Raw genomic sequence first — 8,119 nt, forward strand, 5'->3', positions numbered from 1 at the left:
ATTCATCGTCATAGCTGTTTTTCGACCCTAGATAGGACAAATTTTCAACGGTCTCAAAGTTATAGTCTCCTATCTTTATTCTTCCCGTTTGACCAATGCGATTCGATGTTGTTCGTTCGTTCGGTTTTGGCGCTGACGTTGCCACCATGTAATTCGTCTTGCCTTCATTAAGGTGAAGCCCAAGATCTCGCGCCACCGGTTGTTCTTCCCATAATATCAATATCGTCAACGTAGGCCAGTAGTAGAGTGGACTTGAAGAGGATGGTGCCTCTCGCATTTACGTCTGCATCGCGAATCACTTTCTCCAGGACCAGGTTGAAGAGGACGCATGATAAGTCATCACCTTGTCTTAGATCGTTGTTGATGTTGAACGGTCTCGAAATGATCCTGCTGTTTTATTTGACCTCGCATATTGGTCAGGGTCAGTCTAGCCAGTCTTATCAGTTTCGTTGGGATACCGAGTTCTCTCATGGCCGTGTACAGTTTTACCCTGGTTATGCTATCACAGGAAGCTTTAAAGTCGATGAAAAAAAAATGCAACTGATGACCATATTCCAGCAGTTTTCCATCGCTTGCTGCACAGAGGAAATCTGATCTGTTGCTGATTTGCCTGGAGTGAAGCCTCTTTCGTGTGGGCCAATGAGGTTCCGAGCGTATGGAGCCCCATACGCCTAGCAAAATAATGGAGAATATCTTATAGATGGTGCTCAGCAACGTGATACCTATGTAATCACTGCACTGTGTGATAACCCCCTTTTTATGTATGCGACAGATAATGCCCCGTTGCTAGTCGTCAGGTATTGATTTGCTGTCCCATATTTTGTACATCAGTTGACGAACCGCTTGACTGTTTCTTCTATGCTTGCTGGTGGCAGCATTTGTCGGTCGTCTTCAGATCACGGAACCTTCAACTCGCCTATGTTTTAATTGTTGAGCAGTTCATCAAAATACTCACCCCATCCAATATGCCCATTCTGTCGGAAATTAGATTTCCCTCTTTGTCTCGGCAGGATGAGCATCGAGGTATATAAGGCTTCATCCTGCTAACTTGTTGGTAAAACTTGCGCGTCTGGTGCGGCTGCTCTCTGTACTTTTCTATTTCACAGATCTGTTGGTTCTCCCAGGCTTCTTCTTTCCTTCTCTGAAGTCGTTTCTCTGCACGACGGAGTTCGTGATAAGTATCCGCGCGTGCCCGCGTTTTTTGAGAATGCAACATTACTCAGTATGCGGCATTCTTCCGAACCGCTGCTAGCTTACATTTATGTCGAACCAGTCGTTCCGACTTTTCTTACGGTTGGGAACAAGTATGTTTGTGGCCGTATCAATGATAACGTTCTTTAGGTGGTTGTGAAAACTATTTGTTGATGCTTCATCTCCAGGACCTCTGTTGACTGCGGTTATTGCGTCATCCATTTCCCCTTATAGGTGTTACGGAGGACTGTGCTGTGAATGACTTCAGTATTCACTCTGTCACCCGTTATCATAAGGGATTGTAGGTGGTGTCGTAATTCGAGCTCGGAGTATCATGCCAACGAGATAGTGATCCGAGTCTATATTGGGCCCCCTATATGGAGTGTCCGGATAGCTCAAATGGTTAGAGCGCTGAACTGTCGTAGCGGAGGGTCACGGTTCAAATCTCGTTGGGGGCAGAGGAATTTGCTGTCGTGACTGGAAGTCGGATATCAGTCGACTCAGCTGCGAATGAGTACCTGAGTCAAATGCTGACCGCATTCCCTCCCACAGTGTTACAGTCTTGAATGATGTGTTCTAACACACTGCAAGGCCCTGATCTAATATGGATTTTTGAGAGGTGGCGGCGTTCGATCAGCATGTGGTCGATTTGGTTGAAAGTAGTCCCGTCTGGAGGGGCCCACGTATGTTTGTGGACATCTTTCCCCGCAAACCAGGTACTTCCAACAACCATTTCTTGCGATACCGTTAACTGAATAATCCGTTATCGCCTGAATACGGATTCCCCCCCTACTTGACTATTGAAATCTCTAAGTATGATTTTTATATCATACTTGGGACAAGTATGGTCCCCTCAATTGAATCGTAACAGGTATCCTTCTCCGATTCTGCATTCTCCTCTGTAGGAGCGTGAGTGTTTATGAAGTTCTAAAATTTGCCTCGCAAACTTAGATTGCCTAGCCTTTCGCTTATATTTTCAAAGCCGATAACAGCAGGTTTCATTTTCTGGCTGACTAAGAAACCTACGAGAACATGGTTTACTGGATGGCCGCTATAATATATGGTGAAGCGGCTCTTCTCCAGGGAACCAGTTCCTGTCCTTGCAACGCTGTTACATCAGCCTTAAGGTTGGGACAGGGTATCGGCTAGCTGCTGTGCAGCATTCGGTCTGTACTGGGAGCGCACGTTCTATGAGAAAATGCCAAATCCTTCCGTGGCTTCGTAGCTTCGGTTTTCCGTGTAGGGTTGTCAGTTCTACCCAACGCCCAAACTGGATAGGCTCGCCTTCATCATTCTCCCTCTGCAGCTTTTCATTAAGAAAGAACTCCCAGTGATCACCACATGGAGTTGGAGATAGAGTTTGGTAGTAGAGCTGTTGGTGTAACCGTGTAATTGGCGGTGTATTTGTGGTGTAATTGGCTAGAGGATTGTTTCTCAAAGAAAAATTCACGAAGAGAATACACTTGATTATAGTGCAAGGTTTTTAAATCAAGTACGTCCCTTCTTCCCTGATGCCGGGGGATAGTGATCCTCAATTTTTCGGTAGCTCTATTGTGCATATTGTTGTTTGCAAGAACTACCCTTACCCGTTACTGACAGATTCTAAATCCGTATTACTCCACTGCATCACACCGAAAGTATGTAGAACGACGGAAGTGGCGAAAGTGTTGATTGTCATGATTTTATTATGTTATTTTTGCTACATCCTTCATCGTCGGTGTGTTTTCCTTGAACAATTGTATTTATGCGACATTTATCCAAATCCAACTGCATGCCGATTTCCCTGCTGAACTGGATGGTGATGTCCAGCAAGGAACGAAGTTGGATCTCGTCTTTGGCATACAATTTGATGACACGTTAAATTACTTAATGTACATTTCGACAATCTTTGACTTGGAACTGGTATTTGCTTTCATGCAGCAGATGGGATAATGAATTCAAAGCCAGACAAACCCACAGCGGGCTTAGAAATTCGCCTTGGAAGATGCCACGCCTGATTGGTATCTTTACTGATGTTTGTGAGGATACCCATAGCTTCATCACTGTTCTGAGGAGAAGAACCACATTCTGGTTAATTTTGTACAAGCGTAACACTTCTAGTAACCACGAACGGATATGGAGTCCAAGGCTGACTTATAATCGATGTAGGTTGCCAAGATATTTCGTTTTTGGTGGACAACGTGCTTTACATCAACCGTATCAATTATAAGCTGTTCCTCACAGCCTCGGGAGCCTTTTGCACATCTTTTTTGCTCCTCAACTCTCTTCTCTAAAAGTCATCTGCCTGATCCAGATCGAGGTTATTTTCGCGACATTAGTTTGTGAGATTTTTATAGAATCTCCGTTGGTTTTGGAAGAACAAGATGATGTGTTTCCTTCGCTGCTGCGATTGGAGTATACCGCAAGTTTCTGCCTCAGCACCTCGAGAATTTCTTCGATTCTCATATCATTGGGCAGATTTCCAATGACGTTCGCAACGCATCTGTGCACTCTTGGTGATGGATTTTCAAGAAGTGCTTGTATAGCACGAGCAATCTCCTTTCTCAACTTTTCGACTCTTTTATTGAGCCGAAATACCCAGAAAGGTAAAGTCCTCCCACGCATACCTCTGTTATTCGCTCTAAGATGTTGATTATGGAGAAGAATACCGTGGTAGCTAGTTAGATAGAGATTTACCTCTATCTGGAAAAAAATATATGCCTCACACAACCCAAAACAAGTGAGGAAACCGGAAGCAGGTATCAAAGGTTCTGTGTATTTCTTTTATAAAGACATTTGGGTGTGCATTTGTCCCATTAGTACCCAGCACGTAATATATGCGTGTATACGTGAGAATATTCACATTCAGGTGATATTGACATTCAAATTCTTGAATTTACCTAGGAGCCTAGGTATCATATAATGGCAGCGTTTTGAGTTTTTTTCGGATATTTCGGTTGGGGAGTTTCTGAGAATGGGTCGGTTAAAGAAATGATCACTTCCGACCCCCCGTACTCCCCACCTTTCCAACGAAAAACAAAACTAACGCCGTCTTCCGAAAGTACTAATCGACTCCTTTCATTTATATTTGATGGAAAAAAAATTTACACCCCCCTTTTGCATATATGGGGACCCCTCTTAAATCCAACGTAAAATTATATAACTCAGTGTATGCGTGCGCGTTCACAATTCCCACCTTTCCACCAAATTTGGTGTGAATAGCTAAAACCGTCTCCAAGAAAATTGCGTGCGACATACAGACAGACAGACGGACAGTAAACCGATTTTAATAAGCCTTTGCTTTACACGAAACCTGAAAAATGACGCTTTGTTGTTACTATTATACAAAGAAACTTTATTACTTCTGATTCCACAATGGGGATATAAGTAGATGACATGACGGACTGGGCGATAAGCCATGTACCAGATCATATATGTTTTTACAATTTGCTTATGCAATCGTTTTACCTGGTTCACATGTTTTGGAAATAATGTGCTGAGCCAGATACTTGTAGAAGGTATTGGGTTCGGATTGTATGGATATGGATATAGAGACTGATACATGAGTTCTCCCCCCTTAAGAATAGGATTCTCCTGAATTCCAGGACTTATGTTAATTTTACAATCCTTTGGTTTTTTCAAATAAATTATTAATACAAGGATAACAATTGTTATAACAACTAATAACATTATGTTGAATTCATATGTTATTCCTTTATGCATTTGCAATTCTTCAATTTTGCTCTAATTGTTTGTGCTTTCTATTATAATATCGTCAAGGGTAACTTTATCTGTGAAATTTTGGGAATGTTGACTGAAAGGATAAGAAAATCTTGTTTTACTTTTAAAAAATAATGGTCTAATATTTTTATCTCACAGTTGGTGAAATGTATAAGAGCATTTTTCTTTACTAACAGTTTTTTCTCAGCATAATTTTGGACAATAGTAAGATTTTTCGCATTTTTATAGCATCTATCATTTTTTGAATAATATGTCAGTTGTATTTACATTACATTATATGTGCAATGGTTATTTTTTGTTAATTCGTTTAATGTTTTTAAAGGTTCATAATTATAAATGATTTCATTATGTTCAAAAATTCTTTATCTGATTTAATTTCTTTTCGTTGCTGATTTTGAATAGGTATAATCATTTTTAATTGAACATTAATATATTCTTTTAGAATTTTAATGGAAAAAACTATCAAGGTATCTAAAAATTTGGTCAGTCCTACTTTGATATATTGCAACTTTATAAAATCTATTTGAAATTTTTGGATTTCTTCATCCGTTAAATGTATGATTCCAGGTATGGCTGAAGCTATGTTATCTTGGATGTGTTCAATTTTATCTTTTAGAATTTTTACTTTGAATAATTGATCGTAATATACATTATTTTCCACCAAGTTACTTGTTAAGCTATTTAGTCTCGATAAGATATTTGCTCGGTCTATCTAGATAACATTTTTAAGTCGAATAAATGTTTCATTAAACTTTAGATTTATTATTTGTTGATTTAGAGTAGAAATAGCATTATCAGTGCTGTCAGTTGTTAGTGTTCCAAAAGTGGTCCTCTATGTTTTGCCTGTCTTGTTCGTCTAAAGTGCCGAATAACCATTTCTGTACATTGTCTAATAAATTGATAAAAAGGTATTAAATTTGTTTTTCAGATGTTCTAACTCTATCAAAAGAAGTTCCTTATGTTCTCCTTCTAATTAAGCTATCTTCTTTTTCTTCAGCCTTTGTCCCGTTCACAAGCGGGGTCGGCTCGTCGTGATCGGCTTCGCCTTCTAAGCTATGTTGGTTTTAAATTGGTTTATTACGATCAAAATTTCCATGGTATTTATAATGTGGATAACTAAATTCGATTTATTAACGATGTCTACTTTATTAAGGTGGATCACGGTGAACCGTGACTCTTCTGTTATTTCGTGTATATTTAGTAGTCCTGTTACTGGAGTCGTGATCAGTAAGAATTTAAAAAGGATCGGAAAAATGCGTAAAGTTATTAAAGTAACTGTCCTTGAATTATTTCCATGAGTGAAAGTTATTTTACTATTTCTTGTAACATATTCTATATTTTTCTGTTGGGTAATATTTGAGACACTTCCTTTTCTAAAATTTGAAGTATCAAATGTTTGGTTCCGTTTATCTAACTATTCTTTTTGAAGATATTTCTCTAGGGTATCGAGTACCTCTGGGTTTGGTGTGCCCATTGAATCATAATATTTTATTGTCTTATTCGCAAAGTTGATTATGGTTAAACACCAATGTTATTCGTTGATATGAACAGGTATTAAAATTATATTGTATGTGAAAATATATGTTTTCCGCGTCCATCTTCTAACCAAATTATAACCTAATTTTTATAAACTTGGTACAAAAAATGTATTCATAGCAAATAGTTTAAGGTCTTGCGTTCCACTTCTTTCAATAATGAGATTAAAATAGAAATTTATAATGTTATTATTAAGCCAAGCATTACCGATTAAAGTTTGGATATCGTTCCTGGTTATTGATAAGTTGAACTTTGAAATTAGTACTTCTTTTTGTGATCCTTCTGTTGCTTTTCTTATAAGATTGAATTGGTCTTGAGTTAATTCTGGGAATTTATTCTCCTCTTCCGAATGTATGTTATCTTCTTTTCCAAGGTTTCCACTTTTGGGTGATCTTTTGATATTTATTGGGTGGATGTTTCCAGTTTAGATTTCCTGAATTTAGGTAGATGTTTTTGTCTTACTGCCTTATAGTTCCTAACAAAGCCTGTAGTTCTAATTTCAATGTAATTTTCTCGCCCCTTATTGAGTTTAACTGTCCATTTTTCTTTGGATTCCTATAAATTTTTTCGTATCCTATCAAAATCTACTTTTCGCGTTGGACCATTTATTGGTTGAATGGAATCTTTCATTGTAATTTCTCATTGACTGTTGGATGATAATCCTTGTTGAAATTTTAGTTTTTTGATGCGCTAAAATTCTGAATTTCTCAACTACGATTTCATGGAATCTTTCCACATCTGCAGTTCCTGTTTGGCTATGTACTTTGGTAAAATGAATTTCAACGTTATCTTTGTGTAGGAAGTCTTTAAGAAGAACTCCGTTGAATCCATTAGCTGCCACTAATTTGTCAGGTTTTCCTGCTCTTGTGAAATGTTCTTCTAATATCTCAATGATCGTCGATCGATGTATTTCATTATAGTGTAGATATCTATGTGAACAATTTAATTAATATCTGTTGGTGTTTGAGTGGACTGAAAATTTAGTTTAATAGGTTTTCGATCATATTTTATTTCTTGGCAAATATCGGAATGATTTATGACAATCTGAATTAATTCCGGAATTCCAGAAACCTTACTAAAATCGGTTTATTATCTCTTCTTTTTTTTGAGGAGGCGGAAATCTTCTAAAGACACTGGTCTCGGCATACCAGCGTGAGGGATTTATACCCACTAAAATCACTCTCGACTCCCTCCCTGGCCCGCGGAACCACCATAAGGTATTACATCACGGGGTGGAGTCAGCTCACTCTAGCTTAGTCACCTTTCTTCTGTATACAGCGCACGTGGCCCCGCTTCTCTCCTCTGCTTTTCGCAATTTGGTTTGGATAGATGCGATCATGGAGTTGACAGCATCCCAATTCTCTTGATGTGCTAGCATTTTCGTTAACAGCTTTTCTGGTACCAACACCTCTCCTAGAGTCTCCTGTAGATTCCTCCGTTCTTCCACAAATCTCGGACAGTGAAAGAATACATGCTCTGGGTCCTCTGGGACTCCATCGCAATTTGGACAGTCGGATGACGTCTTCAAATTAAATATCCTCCGTGCGCCGTGAGAAACTGGGTGAGATTATAATTAATCTCACCGTGTCGTCTCTCTAACCACTCCTTGATGGCAGGAATGAGTCAGTGAGTCCAACGACCCTTTCTCGAGCGTTCCCACTGCTCTTGCCAT

At 39.0% G+C, this 8,119-nt stretch overlaps 1 long non-coding RNA gene across 1 annotated transcript; it reads left to right on the forward strand.

Moving 5' to 3' along the window:
* Positions 1-5,696: 5,696 nt before the first annotated feature.
* LOC119647036 lies at positions 5,697-6,510 on the forward strand. Its single transcript, XR_005248796.1, has 3 exons — positions 5,697-5,819; positions 5,909-6,008; positions 6,065-6,510. It is a non-coding gene; the product is annotated as an uncharacterized LOC119647036 (long non-coding RNA).
* The last annotated feature ends 1,609 nt before the right edge of the window (positions 6,511-8,119 follow it).

Source organism: Hermetia illucens, chromosome 1 (assembly GCF_905115235.1).
Source record: "Hermetia illucens chromosome 1, iHerIll2.2.curated.20191125, whole genome shotgun sequence".
NCBI classification, from domain to species: Eukaryota; Metazoa; Arthropoda; class Insecta; order Diptera; family Stratiomyidae; genus Hermetia; species Hermetia illucens.